The sequence below is a fragment of the Mustela putorius genome, unplaced genomic scaffold, assembly GCF_011764305.1.
Source record: "Mustela putorius furo isolate JIRA1106 unplaced genomic scaffold, ASM1176430v1.1 tig00000680_pilon_pilon_pilon, whole genome shotgun sequence".
Classification (NCBI taxonomy): domain Eukaryota; kingdom Metazoa; phylum Chordata; class Mammalia; order Carnivora; family Mustelidae; genus Mustela; species Mustela putorius.
In genome coordinates this window covers 2,760,115-2,785,497 of record NW_025421442.1, presented here as the reverse complement: position 1 = coordinate 2,785,497, position 25,383 = coordinate 2,760,115, and the positions used below count along the sequence as shown (strand labels likewise).

General features: G+C 48.2%; 1 protein-coding gene across 5 annotated transcripts in view; it reads left to right on the top strand.

Annotated features, from left to right (window-relative positions):
- The first annotated feature begins 4,614 nt into the window (after positions 1-4,614).
- SPIN1 (spindlin 1) overlaps positions 4,615-25,383 on the top strand; it is a 78,795-nt gene continuing 58,026 nt past the window's right edge. The window contains exon 1 of one of the 5 annotated variants that reach the window (XM_045083029.1): positions 4,615-4,745. The gene's annotated coding sequence lies outside the window, so the exon portion shown is untranslated. Of the gene's footprint in view, positions 4,746-5,276; positions 5,390-25,383 lie in introns of those variants that run through there. The other 4 variants (XM_045083031.1, XM_045083030.1, XM_045083032.1 and 1 more) reach the window with 4 other exon arrangements.

The following is a 25,383-nucleotide window of genomic DNA, read 5'->3' as shown; positions in this document are numbered from 1 at the left end:
GATGTAGGCTAATATGGTGCCTGGGCTGTTCGACATTTGTTAAGCCAGGGCTTAACAAATAGAAAGGCTCTCCGGGCTCTCTTTTTTATTTGGCAGGGCGCTGACAGTTTCGATGGCCCAAGAGAAGCCTGGTAGGGGCAGGCGCTCAAATTTGTGATTTTGCTGAAGTTCCAGGAGCAAGTTTTTAAGCCAACAATGCCTGTGGAGAGACAGGATTCCTAAGGGGAATGGTCCTCTGGCCCTTCTTGTCCCTCTGCGAGACTTCCAGGGTGAGGGGATTATGACAGGCTGGCTCCCTCCCCCTTTAGAAGAAGCTTCTGTGTGGGATCTACCTGATGGTAGCCGGTAGCCAGGCCCCTCCCGTCAGAGCGGAAAGAGGGGATTTACACCCTCCAGTTGAGGTGGACCCTGGGGGACCCTGGGTGTGGGGAAAGGGGTCAGCGGCCAGGGTCTAGGCCTGGGACTGCGTGGCCCTCCAGAGCCTGCATTAGCATCTCTGGAGAACCTGCTTTTTTCCCTGAAGGATTACTTCCCCTAGAAGAGTAGCATCTGGACTGAAATTGTGCAGCAAACCTGGGAAGCCATCTGTAGTCCACAAATGGTGTGCAGGATCCTCAGTGAACCCCTTGCTCACTCTGCTCTAGTCCAGGCAGTGGACATACAACAGAGAATGGACAGAAAAGGTCTTGCCAGAGATCAAGTAAGTGACAGGAGGGTGAGAAGAGGCTTGGAGAATCCAGCCTCCAGGGGCCCTGAGCGGGGTATATACCTGGAGAAGTTCCAGGCAGAGGAGACCCCTCCCCCCAATTTCTGGCCCCACTGCCGACCATGCAAGCAAGCTCTGGACACCCTTGCACCAGATGACAGTGTTAGACCTCACGCATCCTTCTGCATAGTGTGTATCAAGATGGCTTTCAGCGGGAGATCTAACCCCAGTGCCCAACAGGACCAGCACAGAATTGATGCCCCTGTCCTGGTAAGGCTGCCGTTCGATCAGGATTCACGTGCTAGGGATGCCTCATTAGCACAGCCAGAAATCTGGAGCCACAGGTGGGAGTGGATGGGCCAGCCTGAGCTCCAATCGTAAGGATCAACATATTAGACAGGAAAGAAGCCCAAGTGTTCTCAGTTCAACGGCTTTTGCTCCCACTGCCCGGGGGGTCCAGGGGTACTGGGCCGACGGGAGGATGATGCAACTAGCCAATAGGGAGAGAGCCTCCCTTTCTACAAAAAGATGGAAAGCTCATCAAACTCATCCACCTAGAGGCTAAACTAATACAAATTATCCTTGTGCACAGTGTATATGATGCATATTGAATACTTTTTGCGGTGTTGAACAACTGGATTATTTTATAATAAATATAATTTGAGGGGCACCTTGGTGGCTCAGTGGGTTAATCCTCTACCTTCAGCTCAGGCCATGATCCCAGTCCTGGGATCAAGCCCTGCACTGGGCTCTCTGCTCAGGTGGAAGCTGGGAGCCTGCACCCCACTCTGCCCACCCCCCCGCGTGCCTCTCTGCCTACTCGTGATCACTGCCAAAGAATAATAAAAAAAAAAATCTTAAAAACCAATACACCAAGGTTTGCTCTTGGTCTAAGCTCACCTCACTCCTGTATCACAGATTTATTAATCTGGGGCAGAAATTTGCTCTCCCCAAATAGGAGCCCAGGGACCCAACATTAAGAGACATAGCCTTAGAGGGGCCTGGGTGGCTCAGTTGATCGAGCATCTGAGTCTTGGTTTTGGCTCAGGTCATTATCTCAGTGTTGTGGGATGGTGCCCTGTGTTGGGCTCTGTTATGTGATGGGTGTGGACCCTGCTTAAGATTCTCTCATTCCCTCTCCCTTTGCCAACACCCCACCCCCCCATGCTCTCTAGATCTTTCTTTCCCAAGTACATAAATAAAATCTTAAAAAGTGAGAGAGAGAGAAAGAGAGAGAGAGACAGACATAGGCCTAGCAGAGGCTGGACTATTAACAATTTATATTTACCAGCAACAAAGCTGCTGCAGGAGAAAAGATACATGTAGGGGTGCCTGTGGGTCAGTGGGTTAAAGCCTCTGCCTTCGGCTCAGGTCATGATCCCAGGGTTCTGGGATCAAGCCCCACATCTGGCTCTGCTTCATGGGGAGCCTGCTTCCTCCTCTCTCTATGCGCCTCTCTGCCTACTACTTGTGATCTCTGTCAAATAAATAAATAAAATCTTAAAAAAAAAGAAAAAGAAAGGATACATGTAGGCTCATCTGACCAGAAGTCAAGTGTGGTTGAGAAACTATAAAAAACAAAACAAACAAAACTGCAACCTTTAAGTTTCTGGAAATGCTTGGTTAGCAAGTTGGCAGGTGGCAGGGACTGCTCCCTGAGCCTCCCATCCTAGAGATTCTTGACCTAACTGTGGCTCCACTTTTCCAACTCATTGTTTTGAAAAATTTCAGTTTTCCAGAGAAGTTGAACTGGACAGTGAACACACATACACCCATTATTTAAATGCACCAATTGTTAATGTTTTGTTACATTTGCTTTATCTCTAGATAAAATACATCTGTTTCCGAACCATTTGAAAGTAAGTTGTAGCCACCAGGAATCTCCACTTGAAATAATTCAGAACATATCTCCTAAGAACAGGGCAATGCGACAGACGTCATCACACTAAAACATTTAATAATTCAGCAGCAGTCTGAAATACATTTCATACAAAAAAGTCCTCCAGCTGTCCCCCAAATCTCTTTACAGCTTCTTTCCTGCAAAGTGGTGTAGGATTGAGGGTCATGTGAAGAACTTGGTTGTGGTCTCTTACATCTGGCCCTGATCCCCTAGCTTTTCTGATTGGTTTGATACTGACTTTTTGAAAAGTCCAGTGGAGCTGTTTTGCACAATGTCTCCCAATGGATTTGTCTGATTTTTTCCCCTGTAAATAGATTCATTTAAAAAATCTACAGATTTACATGGCTGATGTACAAGCCTATTTTTGACCTTCAGCATGCTAAAGAGCAAGGCTTCTCTGGGGAGGGTGGGTCAGATACTTCTGGTTGAAGGACTTGGTGGTTGCCGGCTTGGGAGGGAGGCCTTTTCCGACATGGGGTTGGCTCACCTCCCTGCCCGTGCATTGTGGACCGCTCCCAGTGGTCATCAGCAGAGGCAAAATTTAAACCCGGGCTTCTCCAGGAGGACGGGGATGGGAAAACGCAATTGGCTTTCTCTGGAGACCATTTTGACCGTCATAATGTCGGAGAAGGTGCGTGCTACCGGCATCAAGTGGGTACAGGCCAAGGATGCTGCCAAACGCCCCCTCAACAAAGAATTACTCAGCCTCAAATATCCACAGTGGCAAGGTGAAGGCACGGAAGGGACAGCACTGACCCGCTGCCCCCTTGACACCGGCCTGCTCCCCCCGCTCCCGATCTGCTCCATTACCGTCCACGCCAAACCGAAGCAACGACTTCGCAGCGCTCAGTGCTTCTTCACTGCTGACCACAGGGCCACACTCCTCTGTGTGTCTAAACGGGCTCTCCAGGTGGCCTGTTGGGTCCCCGCGCACGCCTCGTGTGCCACCCGAGACGAGCTTTGATTGCCACAGCAGGCACGCACAGCCCTATCTGGGAGAATCGGAAAAGGTGCCAGGCAGATCCCGCGGAGCTTGCTAACCACCGGCTGTGCGCCAGGCCAGCGCCCAGAGCGCTCTCCAAGCCCCGCCATCCGACCTGACAACGCCGGGTGAGGCGCTTTCCCACGACACGGCCGCGCGACGGCCCTCGAGGAACCACAGCGGTCCCGCGCCCTGCGGGAGGACACCGGGCTGCTGGGGCCGGGAGGAAAGCTCCTGGCCCCGGGGTGCGGGCGGCGCGCGCAGCGCTCCCGGCTGCGGCGCGGGGCTTAGAGTCAACCTTAAGGTCCCGCACTGAACTCCGCGGGAGTCCAATGTCCTCGCCGCGTCCTCTCCCCCTTCCTCCCGCGCACAGCCCACGCGCACTCAAGGGGCATCTTGGGCGCAGCGAGTCCACGGGTTCACGAGTGGCCGTGGGAAGGCCTGGCTCCCCATCTCGAAGGAGAGCTGCTCCACCCTCCCCGCGGGCGGTGCGGGCCGCGCTCTCAAGGTCACACGTGGGTGGGTGGGCGAGGCCCGGGTCCGCGCGGACGGGGCGAGGGGCGGCGGCGGCGCAGGGCGGCGGCGGGAAGCGGGCCAGCGCGGGAGACCGGCGCGTGCGCTGCGGCGAGGCCCCCACGGCCGTCCCCGGCCTCAGCCGCCCCGGCGGCGCGCGCGGCAGGCCGTGTCGCGGCGTCGGTGCCAGGACCAGGGCCGCGCCGCCCGCGGAAGCCCTCCCGCCACGCGGAAACGAAACTTCCCAGGATGCGTGACTTCCGGCGCAGGCCGCGGCGCCCGACCCCGGGGCTCCGCGCCCCGAACATCGCCCCCTCCCGGAGCGCACCTGGGGCCCGGCCCCGCCCCGCCACCGCCCCGGGCCCCGCCGCCGCCCCGGGCCCCGCCCCGCCCCGCGGCCCCCGGCGCCGGCAGGTGAGACGCGCGCCCGGCCTCGCCCCTCGGCCCCGCCCCGGCCGCCCACGCCGCCACCTGGCCAGAGCGGCGCCAGGTCGGCCCAGCTCGGTCCCGCGCGCCCAGGCGCCAGGTGAGCGGCGCCAGGCCCCAGCGCCCCGCGGGCCCAGCCCTGCTCCCTTCCTCCGCGCCGCCAGGTGAGAGCGGCACTAAGCCCGCCCTGCTCTGTTCACCGCCAGCCCCGCCGCCAGGTGAGCAGCTCCAAGCCCGGCCCCGCCGCCAGGCCCCGTCCCGCGCCGTCCCCCCCATCCCCTCGGCCGCCAGGTGAGTGGCGCCATTGCCCGCTCTGCCGCCCACCGAGCCCCGCCCCGCCGCAGACCCCGGTCCGGCTCCCTCTCGCCCCGCCCTCCCTGCCGCCAGGTGCGCGGCTCCAGGCCCCGCCCGCCGCCCTCCAGGCCCCGCCCAGACGCCGGGGCCCGGCCGCGCCCCGCCCCGCCCCACCTGCCTCGTCGCCGGGTGAGTAGCGCCCAGCCCGGCTCCCGGGACTCCTCCCACTGCCACGCCAGGCCCCGCCCCGCTTCCAGGTGAGCGTCGCCGGATCCAGTCCGGGCTCCCGGCCGAGCCCCGCTGCCCCCCAGACCCCGCCCGGCCTCCAGGCCCCACCCGCTGCTATGGCGCCTGCGCAATGCGGCCCGTCAGGCCGGGGCCGGGCGGCGCGGCCGGCGCAGTCGGCAGGCGCAGTGCGCGTGCGCCGTGCGGCCGGGGGCGGGCGGCGGCGGCCGCGGAGCGGAGCGGGGGCGGGGCGGCGCCGTCTGGCTCGGTCGGGCCGGGGCGGGAGTGTGGCGCGGGACGGCGGGGCCCGCAGGCTGCGGACGGCGGCCCGGGCGGCCGGCAGGTAAGACCCGCGCGTGGCCGGGGAGCGGGCGCCGCTCGGGAGGAAGGGGGCGCGGGCGGGGCGCGCTGCGGGCGGCGGCGCCCGGGGAGTGGCGGGCGGGCCGCGGCGCATTGTCCGGGCGCGGGCGGCGCCTGCACAGCGCCCCCTGCCGGCCGGGCCGCGGGGCGGGGGGCCTCGGGCTCGGGCCGCGCGCCTTTGTTCGCCGCCCCCGCCAACATGGCGGCCGCCCGGCCCGCCCGGCCGCGGGCCCCGCGCGCTTTGTTCCGCAGGCCCGGGCGCCGGCGGGCGGGGGGCGGCGGGGGCGGGGCGCGGCGGCGTTGCATAACCCGCCGGGCGGGGCGGGGGACGGGACCCCCGGCGGGGCGGGGCGGGGGAGGCGCGGGGCGGGGCCGCGGGGCCGTCCTGCTCTCCTCCCTGCGGGCTCGGGTGGTCTCCCGCCCCGGCCGGGGTCTCCCCCTCGCGCCCCCTCGTCCCGGTGACCTTGAGCGCGCTGCGCCCCGGGCGCCGGGATGAGCCGCAGGGCGCGGAAGCTTGCGCAGTGCCCGGGCTGGGCTGGCGCGCCTGCCCGGCCCTGGTTTGGGGGCGCGCGGTGGAAAGGGCCGGGAGGGGGGCGCCCCGCGCGTCGGTGCGGCGGCTGGTCCTGGCGCGTGTGCCGGCGGGTTCGTCTCCGGACGGGGTTCCCGTGCCCGTCGGGGCTGTGTTGGCGAGTCCATCAGGAGGCCGGCAGGACAGCCTCAGCCGAGCGACGTGCGTGGACCGCGGACCGCAGGCCTGCCCAGATGCCAGCACCTGTAACTTTCTTGTGTTGGAATTTTCTGGAAGGAGCTCTGCAGTCTGGGAGGGCGATGGAGGGGGCAGTCCCGGCCTTCTGCGCCGCTTTTGTTAGGAAAGCCTGCCCTTGGGTGTTCCCCGGGCGGGCCGAGTGCGTGAAGGCCCTTCGGAGGTGGCGGCATTTCACAAGGGGTCGGGGAGGGTGCTTCCCTCAGCCCGGGTGGGTGGGCAGCACCCCCAAGTCACGGCCGCCGGGCATTTGCAGAACATTCATTCTTCGCCTTGATGACAGCAAGTGAAGGTCGCACAGTTTGGGTCAGAATTACAGAAAGTGGGTATTAGAAATAAAAGGATTTTATCTTCATCTTGAGTAGCGAAGCGATGTCGAGATGCTGCGAAATGGGCAAAGCAAGAAAAGGCCTTTCTTCTTATGCTTCATGTTTAGCATAGAAATTTTTTAAAAAGACTTCGGCGGGTCCCAGGAATTTTGCTAGCACTGCCCTGCCAGTACCTTCCGTTCCCAGGTCAGGATACAGTAGCGGTATTTACTTAGTTGCTTAAGGTGGTGTGTTATGTGTGTACGCCTTGGTGTGACGGGGCGGGAAGGAGAGCGCGAGCCGGGGAGCAGCAGGCTGGGGCAGAGGGAAACAGGTTCTCGGCTGAGCAAGGAGCCTGTGTTCGGGCTCCATGTCAGGACCCTGAGACCGAGCCGTGAGCTGAAGGCAGACGCCTAGCCATCTGAGCTGCCCAGTGCCCTCCAAGGTAGTGTCGGTGGTGCGCGTTCGGAGATGCTGCAGGAAGAACAAAGGGTTCCTTGGTCCCCTCAGTTTGGGAAACCGTGCTGCTTTCTGTCCTCCCTTAGGGTCAGAGTTAACAGCATCAAATACTGTAGTGCTGTTTCCATCGTTGGCTGCAGACCTCGTTTTGTTTTGTCTTCCTTCAGCACCCGTGGAATCCAGGTCACAATGAAACATTGGTGGTTGCTCTCCTCAGAGTGCATCCTAGGTAGTTTACATACCTGTACCTTCACTGGGGACCGGCAGGTTGGTGTGGTTTGTGAGTGCGTGTGCATCTCGTGGACAGTATCTCGGATCTGGCTCTTCGTCTTAAGATAGGAGAATCATTAATTTGACGTTGTAAGTGCGGAGATTTAATCACAGTGTTTCATTTCCCCCGACTTCACCTGATTGCGCACACACTCATAGCTTGACTTGCTGCACTTCTTAATTTTTAGCATTTTTTCCTGGTACATTAAAAATATGTGGCAAAGATACTATATCTGAAGGATTAATCATATGGGTTATTTATAGATTAAAAACAATGCTGTTGAGTATATCTTTTAGTTTAGTTAGCAGAGTCTTTATTGCTGAGAAAGAGCAGTCAATACATATCTACATAAATACTTACTTATATTTACTGATGCCTTAATTAAATGTTTTCTTTGCTGTTCCTTGAATGAGAAGAACTTGGAGGAGGGAATCAATTATTTTGCCCAAGTATTTTGTTCGATTTGGCAGACATGGTGTTGTGAAAAGGCTGTAGACTCTGGAGTTGGCCTTGGAGATACCATGGCCTTCAGCTCTGGAGAGTCTGGGTGGAAATCCAGCCCCACAGGTGACTGGTCTGAAGCCACACAGATGATCCCGCCTACCTCGTGAACTTGCCATTTCTTAGCTGTGAACTGGGAGGAGACGCGCCCCACAAGGCTGTTGCAAGAATTAAGTGGATTTGTAGGGTTCTCAGGGCAGTCCTGAAATGCAGTCACCACTGCCAGTCATTGTTGATTTCCTTCCCTTCCTGCTTTTGAACTTTGCTGTAGTTACTAGCATGGTGTCGTTAATGTTGAGGTGAACGGTTTACTTGGTTATGCGCCAGTATTCAATGTAATTTTAATTCTTTGTTGGGTGGTTATGGGCTTAAAATTGCCATAAGTTCTTACTAAAATGCATCATGTGTGGGCATAATACATAAAGATGTGCCTTTGTAGACCTACCGTCTGGTAGAGAAGATCAGCATGTACACCATGAGGGAGTTTGATGCTGAGGGCATCTGGAAGAGAAGGCAGTGCTCCAGCAGGGTCAAGAGTGTAGAGCAGGAGAGCAAAGAAGTCCAGGTGGAGGGACAGCAGCAGCAGAGGCACGTGGAGGGTATTTGAGACCATCCTGGATTTGAATCCCAACCAAAGATTGACCTGTGTTAGCATTTACTTGTGTGAGTGTGTTTGTCTGTTGAACAGGTCGAGAACATCTACTTCATCAAGTGTCAGCCTCTAGGGCTCTGTAGTGGGTGCACCTTGGGCACCGATGATGGTGATGATGACGTTACCACTGCTGACATCACCTGTAGTTCACATGGCCGGTGTTTGTGGCATGAAGTCAGGAGCAGCTTTTACATCATTCTGCATACCCCGTCAAGGCTGCTGGTGTGGGCAAAGCCTTTGGAAGGCATTACCAGCATGAAAGGTGGCCCTGGAGGAATGTACTGGCGCAGGATCTCTAGTCCAGCCTGTGGGAGGTGGTGGATGAAGCCATTTGGGATGAAGGAAATTGGTCTGGAGTCACTAGAATGTTAAATGTGTTGAGTTTTGGGGGCAGAAGGGGTGGAGGGAGAAGGGTCCATTCAACGTGGATGATGTTTTAGCCAGTATTGACAGTGTAATTAAAGAGACTAGTAAAGCATTTTTTATACCATTGTAGATATTTTTAGACTGTAGTACCCTCTTTTTTTAAAAAAAAGGCAGGGACTCTGGCTGGCTCAGTTGGAAGAGCATGTGACTCTTTATTTATTTATTAATTTATTATTTTTAAACATTTAATTTAATTTAAATTTTGTGTGTCTGTGTGTGTGTGTTCCAAAATTCATTTATGCACCACACCCAGTGCTCCATGCAATACGTGCCCTCCACAGTACCCACCACCAGGCTCACCTAGCCCCCTACCCCCTCCCTTCCAAAATCCTCAGTTTGTTTCTCAGAGTCCACAGTCTCTCATGGTTCGTCTCCCCCTCTGATTTCCCCCAACTCACTTCTCCTCTCCATCTCCCAATGTCCCCTGTGCTACTCCTTAGAACATGTGACTTTTGATCCTTAGGGTCATGAGTTCAAGCCCCATATTGGATTTAGAAATGACTTAAATAAAAATAAACAAGGTGGAACAACTTTTTTTTTTTTAACTTAGATTATATTTGTTTATAATAAGTTCAGTTTGTTTATAGTTACATCCTTATAGCGTAGGTGTAATTTTTGGACCTGTTTGTGTTTAAATGAGCTCTGTAGTCCTAGATACATGAATCTATGTTTATAGATTTATATGTGAATGTATGTTTATATATTAGCTAGTTATATATCTTAATCTTAATTAGCTAGTTATATATCAATATTAATTAAATATTAATTAATTGCTTAATATAATAATATTAATTAATCTTACTTGATATTAATAGGTCCTGACAAGTGATCAGAATGTCCTTTTTCTTGTGTACAGGGTTGGGTTGTTGTTAGTATCTTTTTGCTTTTATCTCTTTTGAAACCACTGTGGACCCATGGATTTTTGTGTATTCAGTGTGTTTTAATCAAGTAGTCCTCATTTTCCCCACTTGGGCGTGGTGCAGTTCCTTTAAGCCGAATCTCTGGGGGCACCTGGGTGGCTCAGTGGGTTAAGCCGAATCTCTGTCCTTGGATGCCACCCCATTCATCTTTGAACCGTTTGTTGCTTTCTGATACTAGATGTCTAAGACTTTGTGCTTTCCTGATCAGCTAGTTCTTTCTGCTCCTTCTATTGGGGTTGGAACTTAGATACCAAAATCTGGTGCAGTGGGTCTGTATTGCTACTGGGATGTCTCTACTCTCATTGGACAGGTTGGGAAATACATAAAATTTGATTTTATATTGATATTTTCTGTTTAAATGTAACATTTAACATTGCAGGGTTTTTTTTTGTTTTGTTTTGTTTTTTTTTAAAGATTTTATTTATTTAACAGACAGAGATCACAGGTAGGCAGAGAGGCAGGCAGAGAGAGAGGAGGAAGCAGGTCCCTGCGGAGCAGAGAGCCCGATGTAGGGCTCTATCCCAGGACCCTGGGATCACGACCTGAGCCGAAGGCAGAGGCTTTAACCCACTGAGCCACCCAGGCGCCCCCATTGCAGGGTTTTTACTTTATCATTTTTTCTGTAACGTCGAAGATTTGCATTCTTTGCAACTTTGCTTTCATTGTTCTGCTGTATATAAATGATGTTTGAAAACACCAATAACAAAGTGTTGTTTGTATTTCATTACAGTTCTTCTGTTCTTAAAAGTTCTTAAACTGCGTCCACGTATGGATGCACAGTTGATGTTCTGAATTATAAAATGACTTAAAAATACTTTTTTTCGGATTATGTTACCAGTTTAATTGCTAGTTTGGCTTATTTGTATGAAATCTTTATTTATTTTAAAAAAGATTTTATTTGTTTATTTGACACAGACAGAGACCCCAAGCAGGCAGAGAGGCAGGCAGAGAGAGAGGAGGAGGCAGGCTCCCTGCTGAGCAGAGAGCCCGATGCGGGACTCGATCCCAGCACCCTTGGATCATGACCTGAGCCGAAGGCAGACTCTTTAACCCACTGAGCCATCCAGGCATCCCAAAATCTTTAGGTTTTAAGTGTTTCATTAATTTTTGTTTAATGTACTTTAAAAAATGTTAGTATGTAAAATGTGTGTGTAGTTCAAAGGCAAAGCTGTGGTAGAAGGGTATGCTCCTAGTTCTCCCACTGCTGTCCCTGCACCGTTCCCGTCGTGCCCCCTTTCTTTTTTTTTTTTTTTAAAGATTTTATTTATTTATTTGACAGAGAGAAATCACAAGTAGATGGAGAGGCAGGTAGAGAGAGAGAGACAGGGAAGCAGGCTCCCTGCTGAGCAGAGAGCCCAATGTGGGACTCGATCCCAGGACCCTGAGATCATGACCTGAGCCGAAGGCAGTGGCTTAACCCACTGAGCCACCCAGGCGCCCCTCGTGCCCCCTTTCTATTTCTGGTTTATTCGCCCAGTGTTTAATTTTTGCAAATAGAATCCCGGACTCCTATTTTTATTTCCTTTCGTTTTTAAACAGACGGTAGAGCTCAACACTGTTCTTTATTTTTAATTAATATATTGTGGAGATTGCTTTGTATAAGCTCTTTTCTATTTTTTTGTGCTTGTAGTTTCCCGAATGATGAACGTGGATTGTTGATATTCTGTTGCTTTTATAAATGTTGCTGCAGGGAATAACCTTATGGATATGTTTTTGTATTTGTGCACATTTAGCTTTAAGATAGTGAGATTGTTGGGTAAAAGATAGATGTGTTTGAAATTTGTTTAGTGTCAAAAAATTAGAGTTTAAAAAGTTGGATCTGATTATGTCACCCTTTTACTTAAAGCTCTCAATGGCTTTAAGTACTGAACTTGGTGCCATGATCTCAGGGGTGCACCCGATGTTTATTCTTCGGCACCTCAGCCGCGTCTGACGGCACATCTCCCCTGGCTTTCCGTGCTCCAGCCGTGCGCGTCAGTCTTCTGTGCCTGGCATCTTCTCCACAGAAGGCACTGGTTCTTTTTCCTTTGCCTGGAATTTTTTTTTTTTTTTTTTTTTTGGTCCTGTTGTAGTTCTTCCTTGTCGTTTTTTAGAGTTTGTATCAAGCACCACCTTTTTCATGAGATTCTTCTTGCGTGAGCTTGCAGATTTTCATGAGAAAGGCAAAAAAGTCTAAAGAACTCTGTGTGTCTATCACACGTTACAACAGCCGTCAGTTTTCTGAAGTTCTGGAGTTGTGTTCCTGCCTCTCCTGTAGTCAGGCTCGCTTGTTAGAGACAGTGCTGTCCTTATCGCTACTTACAAAACTACAGTGTAAATTAATGTGACGTAGTGAGTTTTTATTTTCTCTAGGAAGTTGAGCTTTATGAAAGCAGAGACTATTCCTGGTTTTGCCTCTAATTACTTTTCTAGTTCTCAGCTCAGTGCCGTGGTAGTTGAGTGCTCAAACCTCCTGGGCAGTTGTCTAAGGAAAGATGTTGTGTAGTTCTGTCTGGTCTGCTAGATGAGACAAGATGGAAGTTTTGTCTGTTGTGATGCCTCTGACTTTGGTCTTGGACTGCACACATAGCCCAGGAGGTGGGACTCTCAGGGAACCTGGGTAAAAGATGTGCCACCATAGCAGCCTTGCCAGGCCAGCCCTATCTGGTCTCAGTGAGGGGAACCAGCAGGCGGGTGGAAGAAGGCTCCAGACGTGCTGTGGTGTGCGCTGCACCCTCCGCCCACTGTATCAGCAGCTCTCTTGGGGCCCAAACCAGAAACAGGAAAGGAAGTTCTGAGGAATGTGGCTCAGTCTAGCCAAGTTAAAACATAACGGAGCAAAATGATGATCTCAGGCTTTTAAATTCCATCTCAGGTTCCATGTAAGAGACCTTAAAGTTTCTGTGAAGGCCCTAAAAAATGCAAATTGAATTCCAAATTCCTAAACCAGAGCATTGATAAGAAGTGGAATCCTAAAAATTGGATTAAGAAATGTGGGGTCAGAGTCTGATTAAGCTGGAGACCTACTGAATTCTACTGTGCTACTTTTGGCAGTAGAAGCAGCTTTTCCAACCCTTGTGTGGGGAACTTCATCTCCCTTTGCCTGGCAAACCTGTAATTGCCTGCCCTCCCCCAAGGATCGACCCAGCAGGCCCCAAAGTGGGAGGTATAGAGTGTGACTCAGGAGGAGATCCAAAAGATTGTCTGGTTTGCCCTTATATAGGTAGGACCTGGGGAGGATTTGTGGGAACGGATCTTAAGGGTGGAAGGGACAAGGTGGGCAGGCGGAATCTGTTGCTCAGGGCTTACCAGCAGGCATTCTGGGATAGTTTTGTAGCTCGAGGGATTAGAGTGCTGGTTGATTGCCTGAAACAAATCAAAAGGCGGTCTGTCGGAGCCAAGCTGGAATGCCAGGACGGTGTCGGTATACCAGGAGGAAGAAGGCATCTAAAGGCTCAGGGAGATTGGTGTGTGGGAGCAGCCTTGTTGTGAAAGATCTACTGCACACCCACCCTGGGAGGATTGAGATGCCTTATACTGCGGTTTGCAAGGGGAGCCCCAGTACCCTACAGAGCTCCGGTCACTTTTCTCAGTGGGAACTGCAAGATTCATAAATGTGGTGGTGATAGTTGGATCCTGGAGGGGCATGTCTGTGGAATGGCCTTGTTTTATTGTATTTTATGTATTTTTATTTTACTTTATTTTATTTGAGAGAGCGTGTGAGTAGGGTGAGGGGCAGAGGGAGAAGCAGACTTCCCTGCTGAGCAGGATCATGACCTGAGCTGAAGGCAGATGTCTAACCACCCAGATGTCCCATATTTATTATTTTTTTAAAGATCTGTTTATTTTTATAGACAGAGCAAGTGAGCAAGCTGGAGGAGAGGGAGAGAGAATTTCCAGCAGACCCTCCTCCCCCTGGTTATGGGGCTCCATCCTGTGACTCTGAGACCATGACCTGAGTTGAAATCAAGAGTTGGAAGCTCAATCGACTGAGCCACCCCTGTGCCCTGGAATGGTTTTGGTTTAATTTAGAATTAATGTTTGGGTTGCACCTACCAGTAATTTCTTTGGCTTATTCTGGTATTTAATCTTAAGAAGTTTTTTTTAAATTGACTCAGTAAAAGACAGAAGTGATACTATGTGCTTCCACTTATAATTACTTTTCATAATTTTTAAAAGATTATTTGCTTATTTGTCACAGAGAGCACAAGCAGGGGGAGCAGCAGGCAGATCAGGCCTAGGGGGAAGCAGGCTCCCTGGTGAGCAAGGAGCCCCATGTGGGACTCGATGCCAGAACCCTGAGATCATGACCTGAGCTGAAGGCAGATGTTTAACTGACTGAGCCACCCAAGTGTCCCACTTTTCATAATTTCTAAGGTATTAGTCTAATACGATAGGATTAACCTAAGGTATACACAGTTTTTCAATAAATTATGTCATTGGTGGGACTGTAATTTGATAGAACCTTGTTGACACTTTTCAAAAAAAAAAGATTTTATTTTAGAGAGAGTGGGGGAGGGGCAGAGGGAGAAAATTTCAAGCAGACTGCCTGCTGAGTACAGAGCTTGATACAGGGGTTGATCCCAGGATCCTGAGATTATGATCTGAGCAGAAACCAAGAGATCAATGCTTAATTGACTGAGCCACTCAAGCGCCCCTATATTTAGATGTTTCTAAATGTCTATACTGTTGTGCTTTGCTGTTCCACTGATAGGAATTAGTTGTACAGGTGCATTTGCTGTGAGGACGCAAATCTGTATGTGTAAGATATTTCATGATTGTAATTGTGATATGACTAATTTGAAACACCTGTCCAATGTTGGGGCTAGGGCAAAATAAGTGAATTTTATATCCATACACTGGACTGTCCTGTTACTATTACAAATAAGAGGAAAATTTTACCTAGTAAGAAGGAAGTTACAGAACTGTGTTTGCATTGCTTGTATATGTGTGTTTTAAGATGTGTGTATGTCTTTGTGTCTGTGCTTTTAAGTATTTGCATAATAGTTTGTTCGATTCACAGCAATCTTATAATTGGTTAATTCTGGGGGTGGGCCGGTGGGGGAAGGCAAGAGGAGGGTTCTGGCTAACACAGTAACAGTTTGGCTCTAAATGGCATACTCTGAGTTACAGTAGCAGATTTACCTTCCCTTTGAGAACTGTTGACTTCACAGTCTTGCTTTTTCTTTCCAGTGTGTGTGTGTGTGTGTGTGTGTGAGATGCATAGAAGTAGTGGTACATTCACCGCGTGTGACACGCTAACTGGGACTAGTCAGGAATTTCATGTATGTGGTCACTAGAGTTGCAGTTTCATGCACGTGTTGTACTATTCATGGGGCTTCATTCTCAATAAACATTGGAATGTTTCCAGCTTAAGATTGTTAGTTCAGGGGCGCCTGGGTGGCTCAGTGGGTTGGGCCGCTGCCTTCGGCTCAGGTCATGATCTCAGGGTCCTGGGATCGAGGCCCTCGTCGGGCTCTCTGCTCAGCAGGGAGCCTGCTTCCTCCTCTCTCTCTCTGCCTGCCTCTCCATCTACTTGTGATTTCTCTCTGTCAAATAAATAAATAAAATCTTTAAAAAAAAAAAAGATTGTTAGTTCAGGTTTGTTTGTTTGCTTATTTATTTATTTGTTTATTTAAAAGATCTTATTTGAGGGAGGGAGAGCTAGAGCACAAGCAGAGGGGGAAGGGACAGAGGGAGAGGGAGAAGCAGACTCCCCACTGAGCACCCTGGTCACGGCTTGACTCCAGAACCCAGGGATCATGTCCTGAACTGATGGCAAATGCTGAACTGATTGAGCCACGCAGGTGTCCCAAGTTGGGATCAGATTTGGATGTAGCGGCGGGAATCCATGTGTGGGTGTTGCCGTCACCTTGGGGGTCTGCTGCGTGTGGAGGAGGAGGGATGAAGAGTGTTTGGGAGGCAGTCTGAGGACCGCAGTGCAGGTCTAAGAAAGTTAAGCAAGGCCAGTGAGGAGTCTTCAGCCAGAGTTGGGAGTCATAAGGGTCCCTTGTCCTTCAAGAGTAAGCCTGCTTTAGTATTCTGCTTGTGGCTGGTCATTGGCTAGAAGCAGCCTGTGGGAAGTGGGGTGCTGGTGTGGAGCGTGTTGGTGGGTTCAGAGTGGAGCAGCTCCCCATGGTAGGAGATCAAGAGGCTCATTTTCATGGCTGTCACAGGGCTCACCTGAGTGGACTTGCTGTGAACTTTTGGGTATGCGTTTCTTGCATACTTTTGTGTTCGGTACACTTAGGAGTAGAATTGCTGAGTCATGGAGTAGGTCTATGTTCAGTATTAGTAGATAATGCCAGACTTTTCCAAAGGGGATGTATCAGTTTCTTTTTTTTTTTAATTTTTATTTAAAATTTTTTTTTAATGATTTTATTTATTTATTTGAGAGAGAGAATGCGAGCGAGCATGAGAGGAGCGAGGTCAGCGGGGGAACAGACTCCCCGCCGAGCAGGGAGTCCGATGTGGGACTCGATCCCTGGACTCCAGGATCATGACCTGAGCCGAAGGCAGTCGCCCAACCAACTGAGCCACCCAGGCGCCCCAGATAGACCAGTTTCTATTCTTACACAGTGAATGAATGTATCCTGGTGGCTCTACATCCTCGCCAATATTTGGTATTGTTGGTCTTCGTAATTGTAGTCGTTAGTGGTTGTGTGGTTGTATCTGGTTCCTGCTTCCTCAGTTAGATGGGCCATGTATTTATCTTGGTCCGTGAAATGTGAGCAGAAGAGACTCTTGGAATCAACTTGAAGAGCAGTGGTGAGACGTGCCACATCCCCTTCCTCCTGCCAGTGATGTTTCCAGATGCAGCTTCCTGTAGTGCTGGTCGTTGTGTGTCCACAGTGAGCAGAAACCAGAGGCCGGTACAGGAGGGGTGCGGCGGAGAGAAGAGGAGGGTGGGGGGTGGGGGGTCGGAATTCTTTTGGGTTAAGTTTTCTTAATTTAACCAAAGGATACTTAACATAACCTGACAGATAAATCTTTTTTTTTTAAGACTTTATTTTTTTTTAAAGACTTTATTTATTTGACAGACCGAGATCACAAATAGGCGGGGGGTGGGTGGGGGGGGGTAGGGAGCAGGCTCCCCGCTGAGCAGAGAGCCTGACGCGGGGCTCCATCCCTGGACCCTGAGATCATGACCTGAGCCGAAGGCAGAGGCTTAACCCACTGAGCCACCCAGGTGCCCATTTTAAGAGCAGTTTTCACAGCAAAATTGAGCAGAAAATAGAGTTCGCCTGTATCTCCCTATTCCCTGACCACGTAGGCCTGCCCAGCCTCCCCCACTGTCAACATCCTGCACCAGATTGTACATTTGTTACAATCACTGAACCTTTGTTGACACATCATCACCATTCTAAGTCCGTAGTTTTATGTTAGTATTTACTGTTGATGGTGTATATTCTATGAGTTTTGATAAATATGTGGTATGTATCCACGGTTATAGTTGTCATACACAGTGGTCTCACTGTTCTTAGAATCCTTTCTGTTCTGCATATATATATAAAGATTTAATTTATTTATGGGGCGTAGAGCATGTGAGTGTGGTGAAGGGGAGAGGGAGAAACAGATGCCCTGCTGAGAAGGGAGCCTGATGTGAGGCTCGATCCTGGGACTCTGGGATCATGACATGAGCTGAAGGCAGACAGTTAACCCACTGAGCCACGCAAACCCACTGAGCCACGCAGGCGCTTCTCTTTGTATCTTAATTCTGTTGTGGTCAGAACACCATTTAAAAGCTTATGAAATTTTTGAAGCTTGCTTTATAGCCCAGCATGTGATCAATTGTTGTAAATACCCAGTGTGTGCTAGGAAAGAATGTGCTTCTTTTTCTTTTTTTATTTTTTTTTTTTTAAAGATTTTATTTATTTATTTGACAGAGAGAAATCACAAGTAGATGGAGAGGCAGGCAGAGAGAGAGAGGGAGGAGGAAGCAGGCTCCCCGCTGAGCAGAGAGCCTGATTCAGGACTTGATCCCAGGACCCTGAGATCATGACCTGAGCCGAAGGCAGCGGCCTAACCCACTGAGCCACCCAGGCGCCCAAGAATGTGCTTCTCAGTTTGTTGGATGCAGTGCCTATATGTTAGTTCAACTTGGTTAGTCATGTTGAATTTAACATACTCACTAGCTTTTCCTTTTAGTCTACTGGTTGTATGGCTTAGCAACAGAAATGTATTAATATTGCGATCTTGCATTTATCTGTTCCTCCTTAGTGTGGTAGTTTTTGCTTTATGTATTTTGAGGATATATTGTTAGGTGCATACATATTTAGAATTGTAGGTCTTCCTCATCAGTTGAGGTTTATTTTTTTATTTTTTAATTTTTTTTAAAAGATTTTATTTATTTATTTGACAGACAGAGATCACAAGTAGGCAGAGAGGCAGGCAGAGAGAGAGAGAGAGAGGGAAGCAGGCTTCCTGCGGAGCAGAGAGCCCGATGCGGGGCTCGATCCCAGGACCCTGAGATCATGACCCGAGCCGAAGGCAGCAGCCCAAACCACTGAGCCACCCAGGCGCCCCGAGGTTTTTTTTTTTTTTTAAAGATTTTATTTATTTATTTGAGAGAGAGAGAGAGAGAATGAGAGAGGTCAGCAGGAGAAGCAGACTCCCTGCGGAGCAGGAAGCCTGATGTGGGACTCAATCCCAGGACTCCAGGTCATGACCCGAGCCGAAGGCAGTTGCTTAACCAACTGAGCCACCCAGGCACCCATCACTTGAGTTTTTAAAACACTATTAAGTGTCCCTTTTTAAGGCAAAAATATTGTTAGGATAGAGTTTATTTAGCTGAATATTAGTGTAGTTGCACTATCTTTTCTCTGGTTAATATGTGTAAGGTATGCCTTTTTTTGCCCTTTATTTTCATACTTTCTGTGTACTTGTATTTTGAATGAGTCTGTTGTCAATAATGTATAGTTGGAATTTAAACAATCTAGCCTGACAATATTTCTTACATTTGGAACCTTTGGTCTGTTGACACTTAACCAAATCAATGACATAGTTGGGTTTAAATTTTATCTTAAGTATTTTCTCTTTATTATACTTGCTTAATGTACTTTTTTCTCTCCTTTTTTGTTTTTCTTTGGGTTCTCTCTTTTTTTTTTTGTTAACCTGGAAGGTTTTTATTTTTTAAAAAGATTTTATTTATTTATTTGACCGAGAGAGATCACAAGTAGGCAGAGAGAGAGAGGAGGAAGCAGACTCCCTGCTGAGCAGAGAGCCCAATGCAGGACTCTATCCCAGGACCCTGAGATCATGACCTGAGCCGAAGGCAGCGGCTTAACCCACTGAGCCACCCAGGCGCCCTAACCTGGAAGTTTTTAAAAACATCTGCTCTTTGATTTCTCAAAATGTAGTATTTTGTTATTTCCCTCTCTTCCTTAAACTCCATTTATCTCATTTTTACTTATATGCCACTGTTGGGTGCCTTTAATTCTGTATCTGTTTTATCTTAAGACATTATTAATTTGTATAATCCATAACCATTTAGATTTATCCTTTTCATTGTTTTTCATTCATTGCTATAATTCTAGTCCTCCATCTTTGAACATTGTCCTCCCTGGAGAACACTGTTTTATTTTTCTCATCCATTGTTACGACTGCTAAAAGTGAATTCTTTGATTATGTTAGCTAAAAATTTCACAAATTGATTTTTTTCCCAAGGCATAATTTTGATGTGTATTGAATTGTCTAACTTGTTGGTTTTCTTCTAAGGTGTGCAAAGAAGTTCCTGAATTACATGTTGGGTTTCTGTTCTCTTTATGAGAAGGAAGCTGTCACTCCTGTCTATTTTTTTTTTTTTTAAAGATGTTATTTTTGTATTTGATGGAGAGCAAGAGCACATGCAGGGGGAGCAGGCAGAGAGAGAGGGAGAGAAGCAGGCTCCCAGCTAAGCAAGGAGCCTGATGTGGGGCTCAAACTCCAGATCCTGGGATCATGACCTGAACTGAAGGCAGATATTTAACTGACTGAGCCACTCAGGCGCCTGGGTTTTCTTTTTTTTTAATTTAATTTTTATTTTTTATTATTCAGTTAGCCACTTAGTATATGATTAGTTTTGATGTAGTGTTTAGTGATTTGTTAGTTGTGTATAACACCCAGTACCCCTCACAACACGTGCCCTCCTTAATAGCCAGCACCCTGTTAGCCCATCCCCCACCCCTCCCTCTGAAGCCTTCAGTTTGTTTCCCGGGGTCCATAGTCTCTCATGGTTCATCTCCCCCTCTGATTTCTCCGCCTTTTATGGTCTTTCTTTTTTGTGTGTGTATGTCTTTGGTTTTCAGCAGTTTTACTATGATGTGTCTAGGTATATATTTTTATGTATATTTTGTTCTTGCAGGTGTAATAAAGTCTGTACTGAAGTTCTTTTCAGTCTTTTGAAAAGTTTGTAGGCACCATCTTTTATAGTGTAGGCACTACAAAAAAAGTTTGTAGGCACTTGCCTAATACCTCCTTTTCAGAGTCCATTTAAAGCATATTAGACTTCCCAGTTTCTTACCCTCTTCATGCTTTGTTCTGAGTATTTTCTTCTAATTTCTCTTTGTTCACTAATTTTTAACAAGGTTAGCCTACTGTTAATGTCATCCATTAAATTTATTGTGCCTTTTTTTTTTTTTTTTACTTCTGGAAAACCGTGTTCTTTGATATTGTGAAAGATTCAAAATAGCCAGAGTAAAATCAATGAATAATGGAAGTAATAATTAGTAAAAGTTTGTTGTGCACCCTCCAGACATATGTTTGCAAACCAGGAGCACTGAAATCAGAACATGGAATGAGGGTTAGGGGTATATTCTTATAAAGAAGCTTATATTATGGGCATCTGGGTGGCTTAGTGGGTTAAGGCCTCTGCCTTTGGCTCAGGTCATGATCTCAGGGTCCTGGGATTGAGTCCCGCATCGGGCTCTCTGTTCAGCAGGGAGCCTGCTTCCCTTCCTCTCTGCCTGCCTCTCTGCCTACTTGTGATCTCTGCCTGTCAAATAAATAAATAAAATCTTTAAAAAAAAAAAAAAAGTCTCTTTAGGCTAAAAAGCCTAGCCAAGGACTTGTCTAATTGTTTTCTGTTATAGGGAGAACCGTTTTTTCTTTTCTTTTTTTTAAAGATTTTATTTGAGAGAGAAGAGAGTGCACGAGCTGGGGGAAGAGGAGAGGGAGAAGCAGTGTCCCTGGTCCAGCATGGAGCCTGATACAGCACTGGATCCCAGGACCCTGAGATCCTGACCTGAGCTGAAGGCAGATGCTTAACCCACTGAGCCACCTGTGCAACCCGGAAGAATACATTCTTATTGAACTTATGCAAAAGTATATACATTGACAACTTTGTTATAAAAATGTTACTAAAATGCTGTTAGTCATAGATAGCTTAAAGGAGAGGAGAAAAAGGAGTCCTTTAAATCAGGAAAACGAAGCATTAAACAGCCAGCAATGTTTTAAATGAAGTCATAAAAATCATGATCATCTTTATCAGCTTATTCAGTCTTCTGTAATTAATTCTTTGTCTTTTGTTAGCAGTTTTATGAATTCACCAGTTTCTGCATCAGAGTTTTGGAAATTCTTACCCCAGTTCAGTTTTACAATTTTAAGAGTTTCAGAGATCTTTATTCTAGAGTACTTGTCTCCAGGACTTCTCCGGGAATGTCCTTGAAGATGAAGCATTTTTGCAGGCATAGTTTTGTAAAGGCATCAGAGTAAAACGATAATTGTGACAAAAGACTTAAAATTTGGTGATGTTTGGGCGCCTGGGTGACTCAGTGGGATAAGCCACTGCCTTCGGCTCAGGTCGTGATCTCGGGATCCTGGGATCAAGTCCTGCATTGGGCTCTCTGCTCAGCAGGAAGCCTGCTTGCCTCTCTCTCTCTGCCTGCCTCTTTGTCTACTTGTGATTTCTCTGTGTCAAATAAATAAATAAAATCTTTAAAAAAAAATTTGGTGATGGTTAAAGGTCAGATGAGACATTAGTATAATGTATTTGGCAGGAGGGTTTGGTTATTTTTGTATTACGCAGTATTGTAAGACAGTAGCTGGAATTACGACTTAAAGCATATGCCAGAACATTTCAGATTCTTAAGATTTTCATATAATTTCTGTCACACTTACAGTATTTTATGGAAGTACAGTGTAAAGAAAGGCTGGTATTCTTATTTGGTAAGGCTTACCACATCTGTTTTATTGCATTTCACTTTATTGTGCTTTATGGATTCGATATTGTTTTTGTTCTTTTTTTTTTTTTTTACAGATTGAAGGTTTGACAATCCTTTGTTGAGTCTGTTGGCGCCATTTTCTTTTTATTTGTTTAAAAGATTTTATTTTTAAAAATATTTTCTGGAGTCCCTGGGTGGCTCAGTGGGTTAGGCCGCTGCCTTCGGCTCAGGTCATGATCTCAGGGTCCTGGGATCCAGCCCCACATCGGGCTCTCTGCTCAGCGGGGAGCCTGCTTCCTCCTCTCTTTCTCTCTGCCTGCCTCTCTGCCTGCTTGGTCTCTCTCTGTCAAATAAATAAATAAAATCTTTAAAGGAAAAATAAAAAGTATTTTCTGTACCCATTGTGAGGCCCGAGCCCACAACCCCAGGTCTGGCGTTGCATGTTCTTATTGAGACAGCTCGGTGCCCTGGTGCCATTTTTTAAGCAGTATTTCCTTACTTTGTGTCTCTGTGTCACATTTTGATAATCCTCACAATAGTTCATACGTCTTCACTAATGTGGTACTTGCTGTGGTGATCTTTGACCATTGATCTTTGATTTTGCTCTTGTAATTGTTTTGGGGCACTACAGACCATGACCAAATAAGGCAGTCAGCTTCATCGATAAAATGTTTTGTATGTTCTGACTGTTCCACTGTCTGGCTATTCCCCCATCTCTTGCCATCCCCTGAGACACAACAATATTGAAAATAGGCTAACTAATCACCCTGTAGTAATCTCTGCATGTTCAGCTGGAAGGAAGAGCCACATGGCTCTCAGCTTTCAATCTGAAGCTAGAAATGATTGAGCTTAGTGAGGAAGGCGTGTTAAAAGCTGAAATGGGCTGAGATTGAGGCCTCTTGCACCAGTTAACCAAGCTGTGACTGCAGAGAAAGTTTCTCAAGGAAATTCCGAGTGCTGCTCCAGGGAGCACACGGCGATGGGGAAGTGAAGCAGCTTGACCGCTGATGTGGAGCAAGTTGGGTTTGGATAGATGGTCAGAGCCGCTGCAGCACTCCGTGCAGCCAGAGTGTCACCCAGAGACAGGCCCTGACTCTTCAGTTCTGAGAAGGCTGGACGGGGAAAGGAAGCTGCAGAAGAGAAGTTTGACGCTGGCAGAGGTGGGTTCATGCGGCTCAGGAAAGAAGCTGTTGCTCGGACATGGGAGGGCAAGGCAACGCAGGAGGAGGTAGCGACGCAGCTGCTGCAGCAGGTGACCCTGAAGGTCTGGCTGAGAGAACCAGTGCCGGCGCCTCCATTCAACAGCATTTTTAGTGTAACGAACCAGCCTGGAAGTAGGTGTTATCTAGGACTTCTCGCTTACAGGAGAGAAGTCTGGTGCATGGCTTCGAAGCTTCAGAGGACACTGACTGTCTTGCTAGGGGCTAGTGCGGCTGCTGAAGCTGGTGGTCATTCACCATTCTGAAAATCTTAGGGGTCTTACGTAGTATGCTAAATCTACTCTTTTTGTGCTCTAGAAATGGAACAACAAAGCTTGGAGATAGCACGTCTGTGTACAGCATGGTCTGTGGAGTATATTAAGTCTACTGTTAAGACCTACTGTCAGGGGAAAAAGTCTCCTTTCAAAAAACAAATGACTGCTTGTTGACTGCGCACCAGGTCACCCACAAGTTCTGATGGAGATGTGCAGTGAGATCACTGTCTTCATGCTGGTAACACAGCATCCGTCCTGCAGCCCATGGATTAAGGAGTCATTTTGACTTTGAAGTGTTACTGAAGAAATACCTTTTGTAAGGTTATAGCTGCCATAGGTAGTGATGCCCCTGATGGGTCTGGGCAAAGTCAGTTGAAAACTTCTGGAAAGGATTCATTCTTCTTGATGCCGTAAACTACATTTGTGATTCATGGCCACAATGTCGGCGTCAACAGGAATTTGGAAGAAGTTGATTCCAGCCCTCATGGGTGGCTTTGAGGGATTCAAGACTGCGGTGGAGGAAGTCACTGCAGATGTGGGGGAACAGCAGGAGAAGCGGGATCGGAAAGTGCGGCCTGAAGACGGGACTGAACTGTTAGAATCCCGTGATCAACCTTGAACAGACGAGGACTTGCTTCTTACTGATGAACAAAGAAAGGTGGTTTCTTGAGATGGAATCTACACCCGGTGAAGATGCCGTGAAGACTGTGGAAATGACAGCAGAGGATTTAGAATATCACATGAACGTAGCTGTAACGCAGCAGCAGGGTTGGAGAGGATGGACTCCAGTTTTGAAGTTCTGTGAGTAAAATGCTACTATACAGCATCACATGCTACAGAGAAATTTTTCCCGAAAGATGAATCAATCCATGTGACAGACTCGATGGTCATCTTATTTTCAGAAATGATGACAGTCACCCAGCCTTCAGCCACCAACACTCTGATGGATTAATAGCCATCAACACTGAGGCAAGATCCTCCACCAGCAAAAGATTACATTGTTAATGTCTTTTTTTTTTAAAGATTTTATTTATTTATTTGACAGAGAAATCACAAGTAGATGGAGAGGCAGGCAGAGAGAGAGAGAGGGAAGCAGGCTCCCTGCCGAGCAGAGAGCCCGATGCGGGACTCAATCCCAGGACCCTGAGATCATGACCTGAGCCGAAGGCAGCGGCCCAACCCACTGAGCCACCCAGGCACCCCTCTTTTTTTTTTTTAAAGAAAGGAAAAAAAAAAACGTCTGGGTGGCTCAGTCGGGTAAGCATCTGTGTTTGGCTCAGTCATGGTCCCAGGGTTCTCCCTCTACCTCTGCCTGCCATTGCCCCCTTTAAAAAAAGAAGTCAAAAGCTTTAGAACGTTTGATCAGATAGGACTGTAGTTTTTTTGTGAAGCGATACTTTGTTATCTGTTCAACCAAAGTGAAAAGATTTCTGTGGTAAGAACATGTAAAAAAAACCTGCACAAAATTTAGCTCTTTCAGTAGAGAAGACTGACTTTACTAAGAAGTCAAAGACCTGTTAAAGACAATGTGGGACACAGGAAATTATTCTTGTAAGTTACTATATTAAAGGTGTAGAAAAATCTTTGTTTATAATTTCTTATTAAGAACAGACAGGTAATTTGAAAAGAAGCTTATCCATTTAACAGAAAGCCAAATTCTAATCTTGTACCAGGGTACTTTTGAAATTAAAATTATTTTTTTTTCTTTTAACTTAAATAAGTTCATCCTGATCTTAGCTTGACCACACACAAAACATCTTTTTTTTTTTTTTTTTTTAAGATTTTATTTATTTATTTGACAGAGATCACAAGTAGTCGGAGAGGCAGGCAGAGAGAGAGGAAGGGAAGCAGGCTCCCTGCTGAGCAGAGAGCCCGATGCGGGGCTCGATCCCAGGACCCTGAGATCATGACCTGGCAGCGGCTTAACCCACTGAGCCATCCGGGCACCCACAAAATATCTTTTTTAAGATTCCTTTTTCCAGGGGCGCCCGGGTGGCTCAGTGGGTTAAAGCCTCTGCCTTTGGCTCAGGTCATGATCCCAGAGTCCTGGAATCGGGCCCCGCATCGGGCTCTCTGCTCAACGG